The following is a 22471-nucleotide window of genomic DNA, read 5'->3' on the forward strand; positions in this document are numbered from 1 at the left end:
TCCAAAATTGTTTTAGTCCCCACAGAATTTGGACCAAAAAGGTTGAAATCTGAATTCTTTTCAGACTCAGCTGTTACATATGCTCAAGAGAATTGTGAAATCAAAATGCTGCTTTCTGATTCCAATACCAATGGCTCTGATTTTGTACAGTGGTGCTAACCATTCGTGTTCAGTAGACATAGGGGACGAGGAGCCTGAAGCTTTCCTGGGGCAAGTAGAAGCACCAATCATTAGGGAGAAATTGGCAATTGTGTTCATGACACCCAAAGAGGGGCTACTCACAGAGGCTAATGGTATTGGATGACCAAATATGCAGTTGCTATATATGCTGCATTCATGGTGGGTAGGGTGCCATGTTAAATATTTGGGGTATGCAAAGCCATGTTCTGTTTGGTGGGTGGCTGATTCTGGTTACAGACATATTGGGCAGAGAAACGTGTTTGGTGTTGTTACTCATGACGTGTTTGGTTGGAGCCATGTTTGGTGTTGTTACTCATGACGTGTTTGGTTGGAGCCATGTTTGATATTGTTACTCATGACGTGTTTGTTTGGAGCCATGTTTGATATTGTTACTCATGACGTGTTTGTTGGGAGCCATGTTTGGTGTTGTTACTCATGCCGTGTTTGTTGGGAGCCATGTTTGGTGTTGTTACTCATGCCGTGTTTGGCTGGGAGCCATGTTTGATATTGTTACTCATGACGTGTTTGTTTGGAGCCATGTTTGATATTGTTACTCATGACGTGTTTGTTGGGAGCCATGTTTGGTGTTGTTACTCATGCCGTGTTTGTTGGGAGCCATGTTTGGTGTTGTTACTCATGCCGTGTTTGGCTGGGAGCCATGTTTGATATTGTTACTCATGACGTGTTTGTTTGGAGCCATGTTTGATATTGTTACTCATGACGTGTTTGTTGGGAGCCATGTTTGGTGTTGTTACTCATGCCGTGTTTGGCTGGGAGCCATGTTTGATATTGTTACTCATGACGTGTTTGTTTGGAGCCATGTTTGATATTGTTACTCATGACGTGTTTGTTGGGAGCCATGTTTGGTGTTGTTACTCATGCCGTGTTTGGTTGGAGCCATGTTTGATATTGTTACTCATGACGTGTTTGGCTGGGAGCCATGTTTGATATTGTTACTCATGACATGTTTGTTTGGAGCCATGTTTGGTGTTGTTACTCATGACGTGTTTGGTTGGGAGCCATGTTTGATATTGTTACTCATGACGTGTTTGGCTGGGAGCCATGTTTGATATTGTTACTCATGACGTGTTTGGCTGGAAGCCATGTTTGGTGTTGTTACTCATGACGTGTTTGGTTGGAGCCATGTTTGGTGTTGTTACTCATGCCGTGTTTGGCTGGGAGCCATGTTTCGTGTTGTTACTCATGACGTGTTTGTTTGGAGCCATGTTTGGTGTTGTTACTCATGCCGTGTTTGGTTGGAGCCATGTTTGATATTGTTACTCATGACGTGTTTGGCTGGGAGCCATGTTTCGTGTTGTTACTCATGACATGTTTGTTTGGAGCCATGTTTGGTGTTGTTACTCATGACGTGTTTGGTTGGGAGCCATGTTTGATATTGTTACTCATGACGTGTTTGGCTGGGAGCCATGTTTGATATTGTTACTCATGACGTGTTTGGTTGGAGCCATGTTTGATATTGTTACTCATGACGTGTTTGGTTGGAGCCATGTTTGATATTGTTACTCATGACGTGTTTGGTTGGAGCCATGTTTGATATTGTTACTCATGACGTGTTTGGTTGGAGCCATGTTTGATATTGTTACTCATGACGTGTTTGGCTGGGAGCCATGTTTGATATTGTTACTCATGACATGTTTGTTTGGAGCCATGTTTGATATTGTTACTCATGACGTGTTCGGATGGATCCATGTTTGATACTGTTACTCATGACGTGTTTGGTTGGAGCCATGTTTGATATTGTTACTCATGACGTGTTTGGTTGGAGCCATGTTTGATATTGTTACTCATGACATGTTTGGCTGGGAGCCATGTTTGGTGTTGTTGGTACAGAGAGTCATGATGTGTTTGGCTGGAGCCATGTTTGGTTTTGTTGGTACAGAGAGTCATGACGTGTTTGGTTGGAGCCATCTTTGGTGTTGTTGGTACAGAGAGTCATGATGTGTTTGGCTGGAGCCATGTTTGGTTTTGTTGGTACAGAGAGTCATGACGTGTTTGGTTGGGAGCCATGTTTGGTGTTGTTGGTACAGAGAGTCATGGCGTGTTTGGTTGGGAGCCATGTTTGGTGTTGTTGGTACAGAGAGTCATGATTTTTTTGGCTGGAGCCATGTTTGGTGTTGTTACTCATGACGTGTTTGGTTGGAGCCATGTTTGATATTGTTACTCATGACGTGTTTGGTTGGGAGCCATGTTTGGTGTTGTTGGTACAGAGAGTCATGATGTGTTTGGCTGGAGCCATGTTTGGTTTTGTTGGTACAGAGAGTCATGACGTGTTTGGTTGGAGCCATCTTTGGTGTTGTTGGTACAGAGAGTCATGATGTGTTTGGCTGGAGCCATGTTTGGTTTTGTTGGTACAGAGAGTCATGACGTGTTTGGTTGGGAGCCATGTTTGGTGTTGTTGGTACAGAGAGTCATGATTTTTTTGGCTGGAGCCATGTTTGGTGTTGTTACTCATGACGTGTTTGGTTGGAGCCATGTTTGATATTGTTACTCATGACGTGTTTGGTTGGGAGCCATGTTTGGTGTTGTTGGTACAGAGAGTCATGATGTGTTTGGTTGGAGCCATGTTTGGTGTTGTTGGTACAGAGAGTCATGATGTGTTTGGTTGGAGCCATGTTTGGTTTTGTTGGTACAGAGAGTCATGATGTGTTTGGTTGGAGCCATGTTTGGTGTTGTTGGTACAGAGAGTCATGACGTGTTTGGTTGGGAGCCATGTTTGGTGTTGGTACAGAGAGTCATGATGTGTTTGATTGGAGCCATGTTTGGTGTTGTTGGTACAGCGAGTCATGACGTGTTTGGTTGGAGCCATGTTTGGTGTTGGTACAGAGAGTCATGACGTGTTTGGTTGGGAGCCATGTTTGGTGTTGGTACAGAGAGTCATGATGTGTTTGGTTGGAGCCATGTTTGGTGTTGTTGGTACAGCGAGTCATGACGTGTTTGGTTGGAGCCATGTTTGGTGTATTTGGTACAGAGAGTCATGACGTGCAGTGATGGAGGCTATGCATACCACTCTGATGGCAGTATGGTGCATCTGACCTAGTGTGGGATCCCTTGTTTAGCAGCAGAGTGCATGATTTCTTCAGTCATGGTGTTTCTGTGTTATGCCCTTGACATGTGCAGACACTGTCAATCAGAATTGATCCATTAAAACTGGCCCGTCAAATCTTCTTTTTAGTGTTGTTGTTGGTTTGTTGTTTAATGCCGCACTCAGCAATAATCCAGCTATATGACGACAGTCTGTAAATAATTGAGTATGGACCAGACAATCCAGTGATTGATATCATGAGCATGAAATATCCTCACTAACAGAGGGATAGCAAAGGGAAACAAATGCAAACATTTGGGCCAGTTAATGTCATATATGGGGCGGTCGGGTAGCCTAGCGGTTAAAGCATTCGCTTGTCACACTGAAGACCCGGGTTTGAATCCCGACATAGGTACAATGTGTGAAGCCTATATCTGGTGTCCCCCGCCGTGATATTGCTGGAATATTGCTAAAAGTGGCGTAAAACAATACTCACTCAATCACTCACTAATATTACATATTGGAATGAAAAGTCAGTGGACGTGTTGCTGTGTCCAATACACGTTTTGAAACCCATTTGACCCCTGGTATATCTGCTGTGCAGGGTAGTGATGAATTGATAATATACTACAAAAACCAACTTTGCCATGTATGTTAATGCCACGCTGTTGTTGCACTTAAGCCAGAAAAAAATGTAGATTTTTGTCTCAAGAGTTTGTTCTACATAATTCATGTGTGACTGAAGCAGGGAAAGATATTATCAGGTCAGATGCATTGCATGATGGGAAGGCTAAAAACATCATTCCTGCTATAGTGAACATCGGCGTGTTCATTAAGAGTTCATTAGGGCAAGGCTTGAAAGTACTGGTGAGTGAGTGAGTGAGTGAGTGGAGGCAGGACTGTGGTTGAGGGACAGGAACACTAACTAAGTTTTACTGAAAGCTGCTGAATGAGTGAGGGAAAGATTTGTTTGTTTGTTTGGTGTTTACTGCTGCACTCAGCAATATTCCAGCTATATGACAGTGGTCTGTAAGTTACAATCTCAGCATCGATCTAGACGATTGGGATATGATGACATGCATCAACCAAGTCAGTGAGCCTGACCACCCGATCCCTATTCTCCTCTTGGCATTTACTGCAAACATGGGTTGCTGAAGACCTGTTCTACCTCGGATCTTCACGGGTGGAACGAGGGAAAGAGTATAAATGTGTTTGTTTTATGCCACTTGTCAAATTAAGAGGGGGAACACAAAGAAGGAGCTTAACAGTGTATGCATGCATTAGGGGATCAACCATGCTGTTTGTGTGATGAGTGAACACCTGACCTACTCCACCATTGTTCTGGGTTTGGGTCTGGCAGGTTCATCTTCGGTCTGATGGCAAGAAGGTTGTATGATGTGTTGTTACATGAAGCGGGGACCCGCCTCCTGGTATTGACATATTGAACTAAAGTTTGTTAGTAGCGATAAAGACAATGAAGACTATACTTCACTGAATGATGCATGATGGGAGGAATAATGATGCTTGCAAACTTCTCCATACATAGTATGTAGTTTACCCTGGGGAACAGGGAGAATATGTCAGATATTGAAAAACATATAGAGAATGTGAGTGTGTGAAAGAGTGGATTGACCCGAAACCTAGACGTGTTGAAGCTATTGAAGTCAATGGGTGCAGTTAGGTTTTTATCCTTGCACTCATAGTACACAGTCCAGGAGATTCAGTCTTGTCAGACCTCACATGGGTATCGTTCAGGTAATGGGTTGTGGTTCGCTTTACCCGAAGCCAGCCTTGACTGTTTAGTTCACATTCTCATCCATGACAAATTCACGTTTCGTTTCTGGAGCTTAACTCATAAACTGTTCAATATTTTTTCATCAAACTTTGCAGGTCTGTCAGGTACATGCTGAACTGGTGCCTTTTGCTATTTAGAAATTTTAGAATTTTTTATATTTTTAAATTTCCATGGCAACAAGATGGACTTAGGTTCTGTGAGGGTAGGGTTCGTTTCCAGAGCTTAACTCATAAACCGTTCAATATTTTTTCATCAAACTTCGCAGGTTTGTCAGGTACATGCTGAACTGGTGCCTTTTGCTATTTAGAAATTTTATATTTTTTTATATGTTTACATTTCCATCGCAGCAAGATTGACTTAGGTTCCAAACTCTTCTTTTTTTTTGTACAATTTCCATGACAAGTTCCACCTCGGTTAAAAAAAGGTTAGTATTTAATTAGATATAGTTGTGTCATAAATTCTGCAACAGGGGCGGGGGATATAGCCATGTTAGTGGCAAACTCTTGTGTTACATTGGTTCAATTGGGTTTGTGCCCTTGTGGGGATTCTGTGGCAGAATAGGTCTCCAGTACTTCATGCTTGTCTCCTTGTGGGGATTCTGTGGCAGAATAGGTCTCCAGTACTTCATGCTTGTTTCCTTGTGGGGATTCTGTGGCAGAATAGGTCTCAAGTACTTCATGCTTGTCTCCTTGTGGGGATTCTGTGGCAGAATAGGTCTCCAGTACTTAATGCTTGTCTCCTTGTGGGGATTCTGTGGCAGAATAGGTCTCCAGTACTTCATGCTTGTCTCCCTGCGGTGATTCGGGGTAGAATAGGGATTCAGGGCGATTATGGGTCAGAATAGTTCCACAGTACTTCTGCTTAAAACAATACTCACTCACTCACCCTATATGTATGTAAGGTGACAGCCTCAGTACTCACGGCAATGACGAATCACTGTACGCTATCACGGAAACAAGACACTGTATCTTTGTTATGAAAGAAATGGTGAGATAAGTGCTGTGACTTAAGAGGACTATCTGGAAAAAGATTACAGGCAAGTTTTGTTAGTTGTCGACTGATATCTATTTCTTGCAGAGTTATCAGGAAAGTCGTTTTGATACCTACTGTTTCCCATGATTATTTGATGAGTAGGAAACTGTGGAGTTGGAGAGAAACGAGACAAACACTGTGTGGCAGGCCTATAAGAATTGGATGACTCGTAGTCACTTATTGATTCCAGTAGATAGCAGGAAGAAATGGAACTTTGTGATTTGTTTTCCACTGTTGGAGATGCTATTGATCAGGTCCAGCTATGAACGCGGGGTTTTGATAAAAAAAATTAAATATGCAGTGGGATTGATTCTTGTTTATGATTGCATGAAAAGGGTTGCTGCAACAGAGCTGGTGACGGTGACAGAGTTATTTCACCTTTTGATTTTCACCGTTTGAAACTTGAAACTTATACATACTTTTTAGACGATAAGAAAATGAAAAAAACCTATGAAGTAGAATGTTGTTATGGTTTAATAATGATGGTCTTACCATTTATAATACCTTGAAAACAAAGTTATTGTTAAGTCATGAGGCGAGAAAGGACAATGATTATCTGTAGAGTGAAGATGGTAAAATTAAGTCGTTGCTTTAGAAAAAACGATTGTGACATTTGTACTGTTATATTGGTCCTTGTTTATATACATTTTTAGTCATTAGTCTTTATGTGGTATGTGGGATATTTACTGAGATGGGACAGGGCTAATTTATTTATGTGATATTACTGTTATATATTGGTTAAATCTGTGTAAATCAGCTACCTTATCTTAGCTCTGGAATAATCCGCATTCTTGTAAGCATATTTTTTAATAAAAATTCATATCAGTTAAGAATTGCAAAAAGTGTTGAGGTTAATATCTTACAATTATTGTATGTTACTAAAACCAACAAGCAGTATAATGTGTTAATTTCTTTCAAGTTTAGTTTATAGGTTATCAGCTGTGAATATGTTTACACACATTTCTTTTTATTGCCAACTTGTGATAAAATTCGAGCAGAATCAATATGTAAAGAAATCAGTGTTAACAGGGCTGTTGAGGTGGTATTGGCGGAATTCGTGGAAGACGTGAGGATGGTAGTGATTTCGTATCAGTGTATTAATATGTTGTAGTTTCATAATGTATACATAATTCTCAAGTAGTTTTTGTTTTGGATGTTTTGTTGTTGATGCTATGACAACTCAGGTTGTATTCTATGGGTATACCCTCTGCAGGAGCTTTCTGGGTGATATATACGACTTGGATTGAGGCTCACAACATCAATCACTGGATTGTCTGGTCAAGACTAAATTAGTTACAGGCTACTATCATATATCTGTAATATAAGGTGTTAGACTGACTGAATGACTGACTGACTGACTCACTCGTGAAGATCGGGATTCTTCAGCAACTTATGGACTATGCTTATTGGCTATAAAATTGCTGAGTGTGGCATTATACAAAAAACAAACACTCACTGGTGGGTTGGAATCAGACATGGAAAATTATGAATTTCAACAAATTGCAACTATCATTATAAATTTCAGATCTAATGTTTGCCCATATGTAAGACTAATGGGTTGTGGCTCGCTTTACCCGAAGTCAGCCTTGACAGTTTAGTTCACATTCTCATCCATGACAAATATGATTTTATCTTGGTTTAATTGGTTTTGTACCCTTGTGGGGATTCTGTGGCAAAATAGGTCTCCAGTACTTCTTTCTTGTCTCCCTGTGGTGATTCAGGGCAGAATAGGTCCCAAGTACTTCATGCTTGTCTCCCTGTGGAGATTCTGGGTCAGAATAGGTCCCCAGTACTTCATGCTTGTCTCCCTGTGGTGATTCAGGGCAGAACAGGTCCCCAGTACTTCATACTTGTCTCCCTGTGGAGATTCTGGGTCGGAATCGGTCCCCAGTACTTCATACTTGTCTTCTGTGGAGATTCTGGGTCGGAATTGGTCCCCAGTACTTCATACTTGTCTCCCTGTGGAGATTCTGGGTCGGAATCGGTCCCCAGTACTTCATGCTTGTTTCCTGTGGTGATTCATGGCAGAACAGGTCCCCAGTACTTCATACTTGTCTCCCTGTGGTGATTCGGGGCAGAATAGTTCCCCAGTACTTCATGCTTCATGATATAAGATTATCCTTAAACATTGTAAGGGAGTTTTCATCATGTGGATTGGAACTTTGTGGAGAAGACGGATTATATTTCTGTCAGTACAACCAGCCAGCTCTTGACTCTTTTCATTACCTGCTTACCTTGAGATAACACACAACTTTCATAAAAAAGAAAATCATTGACCGTCAAACATTTTCGCTGCCGAGTCCCATGTCAGCATATCTTTCATAATTTATGAATGTTTGTCTGTTTGATATTAGGGAATCTGTGCAGCAGGGCATGGATACATACATGCTACTGATCAGCCACTACAGTTTATGGCTGTTGTAAATGGTTGGAAATATGGTAGGTGGTTGTATGTCGGTGACAGTGTCCCCACTAGATCCCCGTGTTTGTTTGTTCTCTCTGCTAGCCTGTACCCCTTGAACTTGTGTTTAGTTTGGAACGGGCTACACATTCTCGGAGGGGTTCCCTGGGATGTGGAGGTAATGCTGAGATTCTGCTTACAAAACTTCAACAAGCGCAAACACACAAGTTCAGTCAATGAAGTTTAAATGGGATCTATTGTGTGAACATTGCTTAGGCCTAAACAGCTGTTCTATCAACTTTGTTGTGTGACGTTTTGTGCATCGATGTTTCTGATGCGCTTGAGTTGAAACTGGAGTCGAGGTAAGTTTGTCCGATTCTCATTCAGCACCAGGGGGAGGGCTGAGCAGGCTGTTTCAGAGGAGAAAGGTTGAAAGGCGCTCATTTTAATCAGTGATATGGAAGTTTGAGAAATCCGGCTTGTTTGTGGCTAAGATCTGATATTGTGGATAATTGCCAAGTGTAAACATTTGACATGGAAAGGTAAGGTCTACAACTTAACACCCCCGACTGTTTGATGGTTAAGTCTGTGGCTATTTGCTTAGATGAGTTCACTATTGATTTTAGGGGTGATGGAGTCCCAACACCTGGACCAATGTTTATTGATCGGTTCTACACATTTATGACATCTTTCTGCTCAGATTTAAAATTTATTGTCTTCATTCAAAAAGTGGAAAGCTCTCAAATTCAAGTGAGCTAAATCATTTAGACGGTCGAAAGGAGGTTCCGCCGCATGTGAATTTTACGAACATCGATGAAAATGGAGGCATTGATGGGTCTGGGAGCCTCTAACATGCTGTCATTCTAAACGTGCGTACAATTTCCAACTCAAATATACTTGAACTCGTTAATACCAGTAGCGAGCCGGCCTTATGTAAGACCCTTTGTCTTGTGGGAAATTTTTCAACAGAGAAAATGAATAACGCCCGGTTTCTCATCCCGTCGTTTATGCCAAAGCTTCTTCGTCTCCGAAAACTTTGTGGCGTGGAGGATATTCTGGTGTGCTCTGGAGGTGGGAAAGTTTTGTCAAACTCGACAAAGTTGCTACAACGGAAAAAGTAGCGACACGACTGACAAGTGTTACAAAGTTGTCTTTTCCCCTGTAGTAACAGTTTGGTGATTCATTTAGCTGCTCTATTGCTACTTGTAGTTTGGCTGCGGTGGAAACTTTTCATGTTTGATCTTTAACTCTATTTGTTTCTCAGCTTGCAGTAATGTCCTCTAAAATACTTCACAGTAAGATATGTCTCATGTTGGCTCTGTTTCATTTAGATGAACTGGTTAAATGTGTAGTTTTGTATTTTGACATTCTTTATTCTGGAAGTACTTGTGTGGTTTTGCAATGAAACCAGAAAGATTATCAGATAATTCTTTGTTCACTGATTAGTGTTGAAATTGTAGTTATTTAATCTACCATATGTTTTGTAAATGAATTATCATTTATGTAGTCATATGTATAAAGAATTTATACCCAAATTATTTTTTAATTATATAATTGTTAAGTGATTGTTTCTGAAAAAGGGGATCAGTTTTCCTTAGGTTTTACAAAAAATAATAATGGTTTGCTGGAGATGGATGTGTGAGGAAGCAGTGACTCCATTAGCGATCCATGGAAGCAAGTGGCGATCCACACTTGGGTATATAAGGCAGCTTGGGTTGTATGATCCCCAGGGAGCTGAGAATGAGAATGATTCTAGAGTGCACACTGATCCAGTGACCAGGATAATAATAGCACTTTGAGCTTGCCCTTAGTGGTGTGGAAATATGCGCAATATAAATGACCTATTATTATTATTATTATTATTATTATTATTCACAGTTCCATGGTTCCTCAGTCCTTCCTGAGGGGATTGTTTATGGGGACATTGCCCTCCACACCAGATGGAGAAGGTTGATTGTGTAAAATGTATTGAAGCTCTGCTTTATGTTATTGCCTACAGTTTTGATCAACCTTAAGAATAGTCTTTGTCTTCAGAATAAAGCATCCTAGTTCCTGTGTCCGATCTGGAAAGAAGTGCCTTAGAATTGTGTTTCAATTATTTTTATCCTCTTTCAAAATGATCCGCCCTTGAGAATTACTGATAAATTGTGTTTATAATATATTAACTTCTGACTTTTTTAGATGAAATAAAAAAAAATCATTTTCTTTTAGTGCAAAGCTATCAATGTTTGATGGTTTCAAAATTAAAATCCTTGAGTTAAATGTTCAAACCTTTGTGATCCTTCATGGTGGCCTTTCTTGAAGCCGAGAATTAATGATTAAAATTTAAGTTGGAAATGAATAATAAAAAGATGTTAATATTGAATTATACGGCTTGACAGTGTTCATGAATTTACCACAATCCAATTAAATCTGGTGCATGAGAAGTAAGATTTATCTAATAAAATAAGTCTGTCACAACAATCTGTAAAATATTGATCTTACTTCGGTACATTGACAACAGCGTTTCAAAGATTCACAATAAAACTGATAGCATGACTTTGTAATTGACATTAAATGAAGCATATTTTGCCTGATTAATCGCATTAACTGCCAGTGTTTACAGTAGGTGGCGCTCATTATACTGCAAACTGTAAACGTAGAATTTCACCCAACCGGGGGCCAGACGTGAATATACCCTCACGAAGCTATTAGCACCCACTCCTATACCAGAGGAGCTTCGGGAGTGTTAAGCATCAATTATTTTCTGGCCAAGCAGACGTTTTGAGGACTATCAGCTCGGAGAACTGGGTGTCAGCTATGGTCATTGTAGTATGTATTGACTGATTGTTAGAGGGATTGATAATGTAGGAACTGATCAACAGGGACGACTGCCTCGGGCCGCTGCTTCCTACGTCATGTTCCGTAACTCGGCCAAGCTAGCTACGTAAACCTGGACAAAGTCAAGGGGACCAAACAAGCAGGCAGTATTGATCCCCAGATAAGAGTAGCACGAAACTCGCTCGGCTTTGATGTCGGTTGAAGTGACAGCTGATGGATCAGTGGAAATAGGCAAAAGAAAGCGATGTGATGTTCATCTCATATCTTCATAGGTAATGCACATGGAATTTAAGAAAAACTCTTTTAGTCTATGGTTGCATTGGAGGTGAAAGTCATTGGTTTCTGACATTTTCTTCGTGTGTAAAAAGTAAAATTGATCACTTTCTTGAATGTTTATGATTATTTTCACCCAGTGTGAAATATGACGCTTTGATTGAATATTTTCACGAGATTTATGGGATAAGTACTTAAAATGAAACAAAAGACGCAGTGTCCTTTCAGAAGAGCGAAGGAATTCAAAACACTGGCTGAAACACATCGTAACGATCGAAGTAAATACGTCCAAGTCAGGTATTATCTGTTATGTACGTCCCTTATGGTCGGAATAGTTTCACCAAGAGAGAAGGACGATTGTATGTGTATACTGTATGTAGGCCAAATGGTCAAGGTGAAGTAAATATTCACAATACTGATGGATAATGTGAAAATGCTCCTTTAAGGACCCCTGGGTGCTGGGCTTGTTTCCTTCGTCGGCTGTTGATGCAGTGAGGGTGGTGTGGCCGCGAGGTTAAGACTAATGAGCTCGGGCATAAAGTTAATTATCAGGTTAACACCATGTTGGGGAGCAGGTTGTCGACTGTCGTCTAATCTCCCAGGGGTATGAGCGGCGGGATGCACGGGGTTGAAACCAAGCACACTTGGTTAGGTCATGGATTATTTATCAAATGATATGGCTGATTGGTGCTGGTGATTGTTGCAGGTGTTTAGTGCAGGTGTTCAGTGCAGCCCGATCTGCGATGGTACACTACGTAAAATTTATCTCTCTCTTTGACGAAGATAGGCAACACACCTATCTCAGCCTTGAAGCGAGACTGAGGTCTACCGGTAAACAAACCTGGGCATCAGTGAATGAAAGAAAGATGTTTAAGAATCAGAATTAACTGCCTGATTTTATTCTTTCTTGTCACAGCTTGTATTAGCCGTTAATTCTCAAGTGGGAAGTGTAACAGAATTTGAAACAAGCGTGAGTGAATTCACTTGCCTTCAGAAAACATTTTTACTGAATTGTTGCTGGCACAACCTTGTCTCCTGTGGTACATGTTGGTGCAGTGTTGTGTTGAGTGAGTGTGGTCATCTCCCTTGGGCCCGGGGCTGCAGGGGCTGCCCTTGGACTGTCAGTCCTGATTTGGGGGGTCCCAGACGTGGTGGTGGGGTCCCACGGAGACTATTGGACCAACAACAAGTAGGAAGTATTTGTGATGCCTTACGCCAATCATAGACAGGCTTTTTGAAACAAAACGTAAGGTAAAGAGAATCGGATATGGAAAGTTATAGTTATGATTTATGCTGCTGTACATGGTCACAGCAGAATGTTAACGATATTTTTGTGTAGGGGCCATAAATTTCAGCGAGTCAAGTGATGGGATTTGAACCATGGACCTGCTGATCCAAGTTTGGATGCCTTGTCCACATGACCAAAGAGGTTAACCCCATCAGCAAGCTGACAAGGTAAGGATGTCATCTGTGGGATGACTCCATGCCCAGATACTTTTGCATCCCATCATATTTCCAGTGCAAATTATTTGCATCCACTCTCAATTTTTATGATCATGTTTTGCTTTGGGCAAAACCTGCTAGTACCCCTTGTAAAGGAACCAACAGGTGGGTTGCATATTCTAGTGTTCTTGCTCACGCCGTCAATCACAGGCTTGTGTGGTTGTCATATTGCTGACTGCGTATAAAACAACAGTCACTCACTCACTCATGCAGAAGCAGCGATGTCACTTAGGAATGCAGGAATGTCGTCAAACAGTGGATAATGTCACGTGTTACTGAGAGTGAGAAACAGCCGGACTGACGTGATTTACATCATCCTGAAGGTTTTTGGCAGTTGCGATAAGATGGAGTATTGGTTATGCAGAATAAAAGATATTGTGCTGTCTTGCAAAATATAACTTTTTTTTCTAGTAATCTGGTCATATGGCTGTATACGGTATATTGATCATTTGCATGGTAGGGTTAATTGGTCATATGGCTTGGAAGGGTTAATTGTCATGAGTCTTGGAAGGGTTAATTTGTCATAGGTCTTGGAAGGGTTAACTGTCTTATGTCTTTAAAGGGTTAACTGCTTATATGTCTTGGAAGGTTAACTGGTCATGTCGTGAATAGGAAAAACAAAACATGAATGGCTGCCTAAGGTATACATGTTATTTAACCTAGAGGTGTAATGACTATAGAAAAAGGTTTCCATGGTTACTCTCTGGTGTCTTAGACACCCAGGGGTAGTATCATCAGCAGCTGATGTATTCTAGTAAACATGTTACGATTATTTCCATTAATGACTGAAACGACTCTGGCAGTAATGGCTGATGTTAATTAATGTCTGTGCTCGTGGATATCATTCTCCAGTTCACCAGAACGCTGAGGAAGAAGTCAGTACAGGTACTCCACCTTTAGCTGATCACCTGATGCTGTACATCAAAGTAGTGAATCATACTGTTTTCTATGACTATTGAATTAAACTGACATAAAAATGAATTACACATCATTATTTTTGTAGCAAATCTTTAGGCAGTATTTAAGGTCTTGAGACGGAGACCTGGGTCGTTAGTAGAGATCTTGTTTCAAGTTTTCCTTCACTTATGACTATAGTGGAAATGTCAATGATTGTGATTAGCAAGACATTTATCAGGAAAACATCCAGTAGAAAATGTGATAGTCTATGAGATTAGCAATATACAGCCAGTTAAGGGGTTGTATGGACTGTTATGAATGGAGTAGGATGAGTCTCTGCTCTGGCTATCATGTGACATACAGGAGAGCTGGTCGAGTTGATCGCACACTGATGGAATGGTCGCACGTCATTGTTATGACACACGGGTCTGTCGGAACAAATGGTTATATAGTTATGATGTTTGACGTATCACCTGGTGAGGCTCCCATCATGCACCAGTAGCACACGCAGGAACATTTGCGGATCATGATGCTAAAGATGCAATTATTTTTCAACCCGAGTCGTTTGGAGGGCTGATTGATACTTGAGACTTTATTTATAGGCATAATATCTCATTTCATGTGGGATTCAGGTGTTTTAGATTTCAATTTGAGCAGATATCTGTCATTATTGATGTGCCCGCACTCTAGGAGGGTTGTTGAAATACATACCTCCATCTGAAGAGTGGTCAGCTGACCTGTGCCGCGATGGGGAGAGGGGGGTTCTGATGACGGTCTTGCGTAAGCTGCTGCGGCCTCTCTTGGTTGCTATTGCTGTACATGTGTACCGATAGTCCATGTGCAGACCATGCTTATTTGGCAGAAGTTCTTATAGATGCACAACAAATGTCCTGTATTTACTTGCCTTGAGCTGATAAACAACTGTTTGCTTGTTTGTTGATTAACACCGCACTTAGCAATATTACAGCTATATGATGGAGGCCTGTAAGTTATCGAGTCTGGGACAGACAATCCAGTGACATCATGAGCATGAATCCACGCAATTGGGATACGATGACATGCATAAACCAAGTTAGCGAGCCTGACCATCCAATCCCGTTAGTTGCCTCTTACGACAAGCATAATTGCCTGACACGACAAGCATGGGTTGTTGAAGACCTGTTCTACCCTGGATCTTCACGGGGGACAAGAATGGGTTGTTGAAGACCTGTTCTACCCTGGATCTTCATGGGTCAGTAAAAAACTGTGAAGCTCAGCATTGACCATTTGAAATGTGTGAGGGCATTAGCTGCTTGTTCATCAGGAGTGATAGTGTCAGGAGGTTAACTGTCATGTTACTTTAAGGGAGGTTAACTTGTCATGTGTCCGGAGGTTTACTCGAGAAGTAAACTGGTCATTCATCAGAGGAGGTTAACATGGATCTGTTGAGGGTTAACCACCCATTTATCCATCAAATTAGTGAATACACAATAATCCGGTCAGTACACTATGGTGGCCAATACACTAATGTGGCCAATACTCTAAGGTAGCCAATACACTATGGTGGCCAATACACTAATGTGGCCAATACTCTAAGGTAGCCAATACACTATGGTGGCCAATACACTAATGTGGCCAATACACTATGGTGGCCAATACACTAATGTGGCCAATACTCTAAGGTAGCCAATACACTATGGTGGCCAATACACTAATGTGGCCAATACACTAAGGTAGCCAATACACTAATGTGGCCAATACTCTAAGGTAGCCAATACACTATGGTAGCCAATACACTAAGGTAGCCAATACACTAAGGTAGCCAATACACTACGGTGGCCAATACGCTATGGTGGCCACTACACTAAGGTAGCCAATACACTAAGGTAGCCAATACACTAAGGTAGCCGATACACTATGGTGCCTGATACACTATGGTGGCCAATACACTATGGTGGCCAATACACTAAGGTGGCCAATACAGAAAGGTGGCCAATACACTAAGGTAGCCAATACACTAAGGTAGCCAATACACTAAGGTAGCCAATACACTATGGTGGCCAATACACTATGGTGGCCAATACACTAAGGTGGCCAATACACTATGGTGGCCAATACACTAATATGGCCAATACTCTAAGGTAGCCAATACGCTATGGTGGCCGATACACTAATGTGGCCAATACACTAAGGTGGCCAATACACTAAGATGGCCAATACACTAAGATGGCCAATACACTAAGGTAGCCAATACACTAAGGTAGCCAATACACAAAGGTGGCCAATGCACTAAGGTGGCCAATACACTAAGGTAGCCAATACACTAAGGTAGCCAATACACTAAGGTAGCCAATACACTATGGTGGCCGATACACTAATGTGGCCAATACACTAAGATGGCCGATACACTAAGGTGGCCAATACACTAAGGTAGCCAATACACTAAGGTAGCCAATACACTAAGGTAGCCAATACACTATGGTGGCCGATACACTAATATGGCCAATACACTAAGGTGGCCGATACACTAAGGTGGCCAATACGCTATGGTGGCCACTACACTAAGGTAGCCAATACACTAAGGTAGCCAATACACTAAGGTAGCCGATACACTATGGTGCCTGATACACTATGGTGGCCAATACACTATGGTGGCCAATACACTAAGGTGGCCAATACAGAAAGGTGGCCAATACACTAAGGTAGCCAATACACTATGGTAGCCAATACACTAAGGTAGCCAATACACTATGGTGGCCAATACACTATGGTGGCCAATACACTAAGGTGGCCAATACACTATGGTGGCCAATACACTAATGTGGCCAATACTCTAAGGTAGGCAATACGCTATGGTGGCCGATACACTAATGTGGCCAATACACTAAGGTGGCCAATACACTAAGATGGCCAATACACTAAGATGGCCAATACACTAAGGTAGCCAATACACTAAGGTAGCCAATACACAAAGGTGGCCAATGCACTAAGGTGGCCAATACACTAAGGTAGCCAATACACTAAGGTAGCCAATACACTAAGGTAGCCAATACACTATGGTGGCCGATACACTAATGTGGCCAATACACTAAGATGGCCGATACACTAAGGTGGCCAATACACTAAGGTAGCCAATACACTAAGGTAGCCAATACACTAAGGTAGCCAATACACTATGGTGGCCGATACACTAATATGGCCAATACACTAAGGTGGCCGATACACTAAGGTGGCCAATACACTAAGATGGCCAATACACTAAGGTAGCCAATACACTATGGTGGCCGATACACTATGGTGGCCAATACACTAAGATGGCCAATACACTAAGATGGCCAATACATAGCAATCTGATCAATACACTTCGGTGGCTACTACACAATCTAGCCAATACACAATCTGGTCAATACAGTATGGTGGTCAATACACAATCTGCCCGATACACAATAATCTGACCAATACACAATGTGGCCAGTACACAATATGACCATTACACAATCTGCACAATACACAGTAATCTGTCCAATACACAATGTGACCAATACACAATAATAAAATTGGGTCGGTCCTCAGTTATCGATATGATAAACAATATCGTGGCATGAACTCCTACTTAATCATCACACTTGTAATTGAGTATCTCAGTCACTATAATAACACACTGCTCAGACCATATGGCGTTCAGGTCGCTGTAGCCTGCCTGTCATTGGGGGACGTTTTGGTTAATATTGGTCCCTAATTAATCTCTCACCTAAGGCCATCCTGTTAGATGTATTGACCCCTTGAATCTCAGGTGACAGAGCAGTTTATTACATGGTGTTCTACCAGGTAGATTACTAGATATGACGGTATCCAGGCACACGTACATGCACATATCACCTTGGAGCCCCACCTCCCACATCGAACATGGCCCACCCTGGGCCGGGTCAATCTCAGCGCTGGCTCTCAGTGCTCCAGGGGATGTTACACAGACATGAGGTGGGGTGAGGGTGTGTGGGGGACAGTTTGTTTTTCCCCCTATGGTTGAAAGGAAGGCAATTTTGGATTCCCACTTGAATAAATGTCCGAACATGAATGGGAGTAGATTTTGTGAACAAGATTGAATAAAAGCTACTTCCTAAGTCTCCAAACTGATAATGAACTTCATCAATTTAGAAGTAGTTTATTCAAGTAATTTATAGAGATGAAAGATTCTCTCTGACATATCAGTTGATTCTTGGACACTGTTGTTGTGAGGCAGTGTATGTGTTGAGCGGGATAAGGGGCCAATGGTGAACATTACATTCTCAGTGAGTGAGTATGGATTTACGTCACGTTTAGCAATATTCCAGCAATATCACAGCAGGGAACACCAGAAATGGGCTTCACACATTGTACCCATGTTGGGAATTGAACCCGGGTCTTCTGCGTGGCGAGCGAACTCTTTACCCACTAGGCTACCCAACCGCCCCATTACATCCACAAGTGACCACAGGTTGTGTGTGAGTGTCCCCACTAGGGGATCTGTCGGTGCACCAGTGGGACTCACCCCTTTCCATTACCTGCAAGAAGACTAGTTCCCCTATTGATGAATGTTATGTGCGAATAAAGGACAAACCAATCAGCATGCGCGTAGGACTTCAAGTATTTCCGTCAAAGAATCCCTAAGGAATAATTTTTGATTTAAAAATATACCCAACATACAGTTAAATGTGCTGTATAATACTGTGAGTCCTGATGTGTTTTCAATAACATCTGGAATATGTATGATATATGGGGGAAATATACATGAATCATTAAGGTAGGAGGTGACCATTTTTTAGCTGTGCCCGTTTGTACTTAGACAGAATGCAGCTGCAAAAATGGCCATGAGAGGGGCACAAGTTGCTATTTGGCTTGTCCCGGAATAACAAGAGTTGATCACGACTGCTGTGTGACTGTGTCAACTGTGGGATGTGTTGGTGCCCCAGGAAGCCGCATCTATGAGGTGTGTCTGTGCCCCAGACCGATCTCAACTTTTAGGGTGTGCCTGTGCTCCAAACCGATCTCAACTTTCAGGGTGTGTCTGAGCCCTTGGCAAAGTTAATCTTAACTTGAAGGGAATGTACACAGTACACTTCTTAGTGCAGTCAATTTCTACAGAGGACCTATTAAACTGTTTGTCAAGTCCCTTGGGTGCCCACAATCTGCATATAATCTTGTAATTGTTGCATGGAGGCTTGTGACGGAAGGCGATCTGTGATAGGGTCGGGCGGGGTCACAGGGAAGCGCTAATGAAGCAGTCACTCTCATCATCGCCTGATTTATATGGAGATTGCAGACATCTTTTATCAATTATCAGCCCTGCTTGCATGGCAGCAATTTCATGTGGAACTCATAGGAGACTAGTCGGCCCACAGAGGCTATCCTTTGTGAATTTTGGAGGGATATTTCAGAGGGAATGGAAATGCACCGAGGGCTGAAAAATGGCTGCCGTGACATTGTATGTGTGACGGGACAGCTTGAATGTGTGTCCCATGTGAATGGACCACTTGAAGAGTGTCACATTGTATTGAAATACATGTTTGATACCTTGCAGTATTTAACATCCCTGCAAGTAGAAAGTGGGGCTGTACTGGACGTCTGTCCTGCTACTAGCCTTGCTCCAAGGCTGTACTGAAAGATAAGTCTATGGATGTGTTGTAATTCTATCCTCCTGATAGGCAAGTCTAGATATGTGGAGAGTAAGGACCCCAGTTTCTTATAGGGACAACTTATTCTTATTATTTACATAATCTAGAGATTATGATTTAAACTAATAATCATTGCCTTAGAGACTTGTGCAAGTCTATCCCGCTACTTGCTGGTGCTGTGTAAGTGTTCTATGGAACTTGGACAGACAATAAGTTCATTATGTTTCACATTTGATATTGTTTCAGGGTGCCTATGTTGCCAGTAACGTTGTGTCACTGTTTTGTGTATGGGATTGGCTGGAATGATTTCACCAGGAACTAGAGTGGTGAAGCATGCATCACATATATGTCAATGATTGACACTGGCAGGTTATAGATGTAGGTTTCACTGAAATAGGACATTATAATGATATTTTTCACTACACTGCAGTTGAAAGATCCCAAACCAGTAGGATTTTGTTTCAACTGAAATAGGCTGTTATAACTGACAGATTTATGTTGCTGCTGTATCTTGTTATGCACGTGTTGATCATGTTGATTCTGTAGATTCTACAAAGTTGAGAGCCGCATGGTTAATGTGTTCACCTAAAGATGACAAGGTCTAGTTCTATTCTGTTAAGAGGTCAATGGACTAATGCATTTCAATATGGGTTCAATATTGTTAATGTATAGGACTCAACCCGCCCAGTGTCTCACTCACTCACTCCAGAGTCTTAGAGACACTCACTCACTCACTCCAGAGTGTCAGAGACATTCACTCACTCTCTCCAGAGTGTTAGAGACACTCACTCACTCACCCCAGAGTGTTGGTGACCCTCACTCACTCTTGAGTGTTATAGACACTCACTCACTCATCCCAGAGTGTTGGTGACCCTCACTCACTCTTGAGTGTTAGAGACACTCACTCACTCATCCCAGAGTGTTGGTGACCCTCACTCACTCTTGAGTGTTAGAGACACTCACTCATCCCAGAGTGTTGGTGACCCTCTCTCACTCAAGAGTGTTAGAGACACTCACTCACTCACTCCAGGCTGTGGGTGTCACTCACTCACTCACTCACCCCAGAGAGACACTCACTCACTCAAGACTGTGGGTGTCACTCACTCACTCACCCCAGAGAGACACTCACTCACTCACCCCAGGGTGTTGGTAATACACACTCCATTCCTTCCACTGCCACGTGCGTGATATCCTGACACATACAGGATATAAATCAACTTCTTGTCTATATTCTATCAAAATTTAAGAATGTTTTATATGTTTGTCCGTCGCATTTTGAACATTCAGCAGTAACCATAGAATATGATGTACCCTAGAAATGAACCGACCGAGCTTGACTGTAGAACTTAGGTTATTACAAGGACCCAGTGACAAATTTGGAGCCGGCAAGTCGAGGTACATGAATGTTGTTGTGTTGACCCTGCGTCCACCCACGAGTCTCCTCTCTGTGCCCCGATGCATGATACGCCAGTGAGGGCTGACCCCGAGTCCCTTGCAGTTAGCTCATACTGCTGTTGCAGGTTGTAAGAGAGCTGACTTTGTCTCTTGATTATTGTAATTGGATAAGTAACAAGCGTATATTTTTCCTCCATTTTTGTTGTTTGAAGAGAGTGACTACGGAGTGGTCGGAGCCAAGTCTGAGAATGGGAGACGACAGGGAGAATCAATACCTATTGACCGGGCAGCACCGGTCGAGAATGTGCTTTTGTGTCCATGTTGTGTTGACCTCCAGGTTAACATGCTACTGACTGCCATGATGGCGTGGTGGGCGTGGCGAGCGGGGTGAGGTACACACTTGAGCACCAGTCAAACTGCAAGATTGTCCTCGCCTGAGTGTCGCAGTCGATCTTGCTCTCCTGATGCTAAAATGTCCACTTTGGTAGATTTCATGGCTGTGACAATCAATAAAAAAGCTGTCGATTTCATGCCGCCATTATCTGATTTCCACACCTGGGGAAGAATTGCGATTTTCTTAGAAAATATGGTATGTTAAAAGAGGGGAAGGTAAAGCTGTGTCTTTATGTGACCACTTTGAAACAGATGGGTCCCTGTTCAGCGAGGCTATCTTGCTCACTGCATTTAGTGCCAAGTCAAGAATATGTTGACATGAAATTCTTGATCTGTGTCATAATTTAATTTTTCAAAGGTTATCTATATTGTGCAGTGAGTTGAAGTTAGCACTTGTGACATCTCCCATCCACTGAGGCCCACATTGATGTGGAGTCATTGAAGGAGAAGATAGTGAGGACTTGCCTTACGTTTTGTTTGTATCGGTTTTTGAACATTGATTTTCTGCTTGAAAAGAGGTTATGCTTACACTTAGTGTTGAACCCTGTATTGATTTGTTCCCAGTGTCCTCTGTGTGCACAATGTAGTAGAGCTTAGTACATCACAAAGAATGGTCATTATTCATCAGTGAAAATATTAAATATCAGGAAATGTAATGAAATGCATTTATAATTTATTGAAATATTTTGAAATTTAATCAGTCTTGTCTATTTTTGAAATAAAAACAAAAAATTCATTATTGTGGATATTTGGATAAAAAATGGATGAGGTCAAGGGATGGGACTCACATGATGTGGTTGAGTGGTGGGGAGGAACCCATAGGGTCGGTTGGGTTGTGGGTGTGGCTAAATGAAGCTAGTGGGTGTGGTTAGGTTGTGGGTGTGGCTAGATGGAGCCAGTGGATGGTGTGGTTAGGTTGTGGGTGTGGCTAGATGGAGCCAGTGGATGGTGTGGTTAGGTTGTGGGTGTGGCTAGATGGAGCCAGTGGATGGTGTGGTAAGGTTGTGGGTGTGGCTAGATGGGGCCAGTGGATGGTGTGGTAAGGTTGTGGGTGTGGCTAGATGGAGCCAGTGGATGGTGTGGTAAGGTTGTGGGTGTGGCTAGATGGA

At 42.1% G+C, this 22471-nt stretch overlaps 1 protein-coding gene across 11 annotated transcripts in view; it reads left to right on the forward strand.

The window, feature by feature from the left end:
* The window catches only part of LOC139444582 (myocyte-specific enhancer factor 2A-like), a 116892-nt gene that overhangs the window by 19417 nt on the left and 75004 nt on the right, over positions 1-22471 (forward strand). The window contains exon 1 of one of the 11 annotated variants that reach the window (XM_071225472.1): positions 11525-11543. The exons of the other annotated variants lie outside the window; for them this stretch is intronic. The gene's annotated coding sequence lies outside the window, so the exon portion shown is untranslated. Of the gene's footprint in view, positions 1-11524; positions 11544-22471 lie in introns of those variants that run through there. 11 annotated transcript variants of the gene reach the window in all.

Source organism: Haliotis cracherodii, unplaced genomic scaffold (assembly GCF_022045235.1).
Source record: "Haliotis cracherodii isolate W230 unplaced genomic scaffold, xgHalCrac1.p SCAF_57, whole genome shotgun sequence".
Lineage (NCBI taxonomy): Eukaryota > Metazoa > Mollusca > Gastropoda > Lepetellida > Haliotidae > Haliotis > Haliotis cracherodii.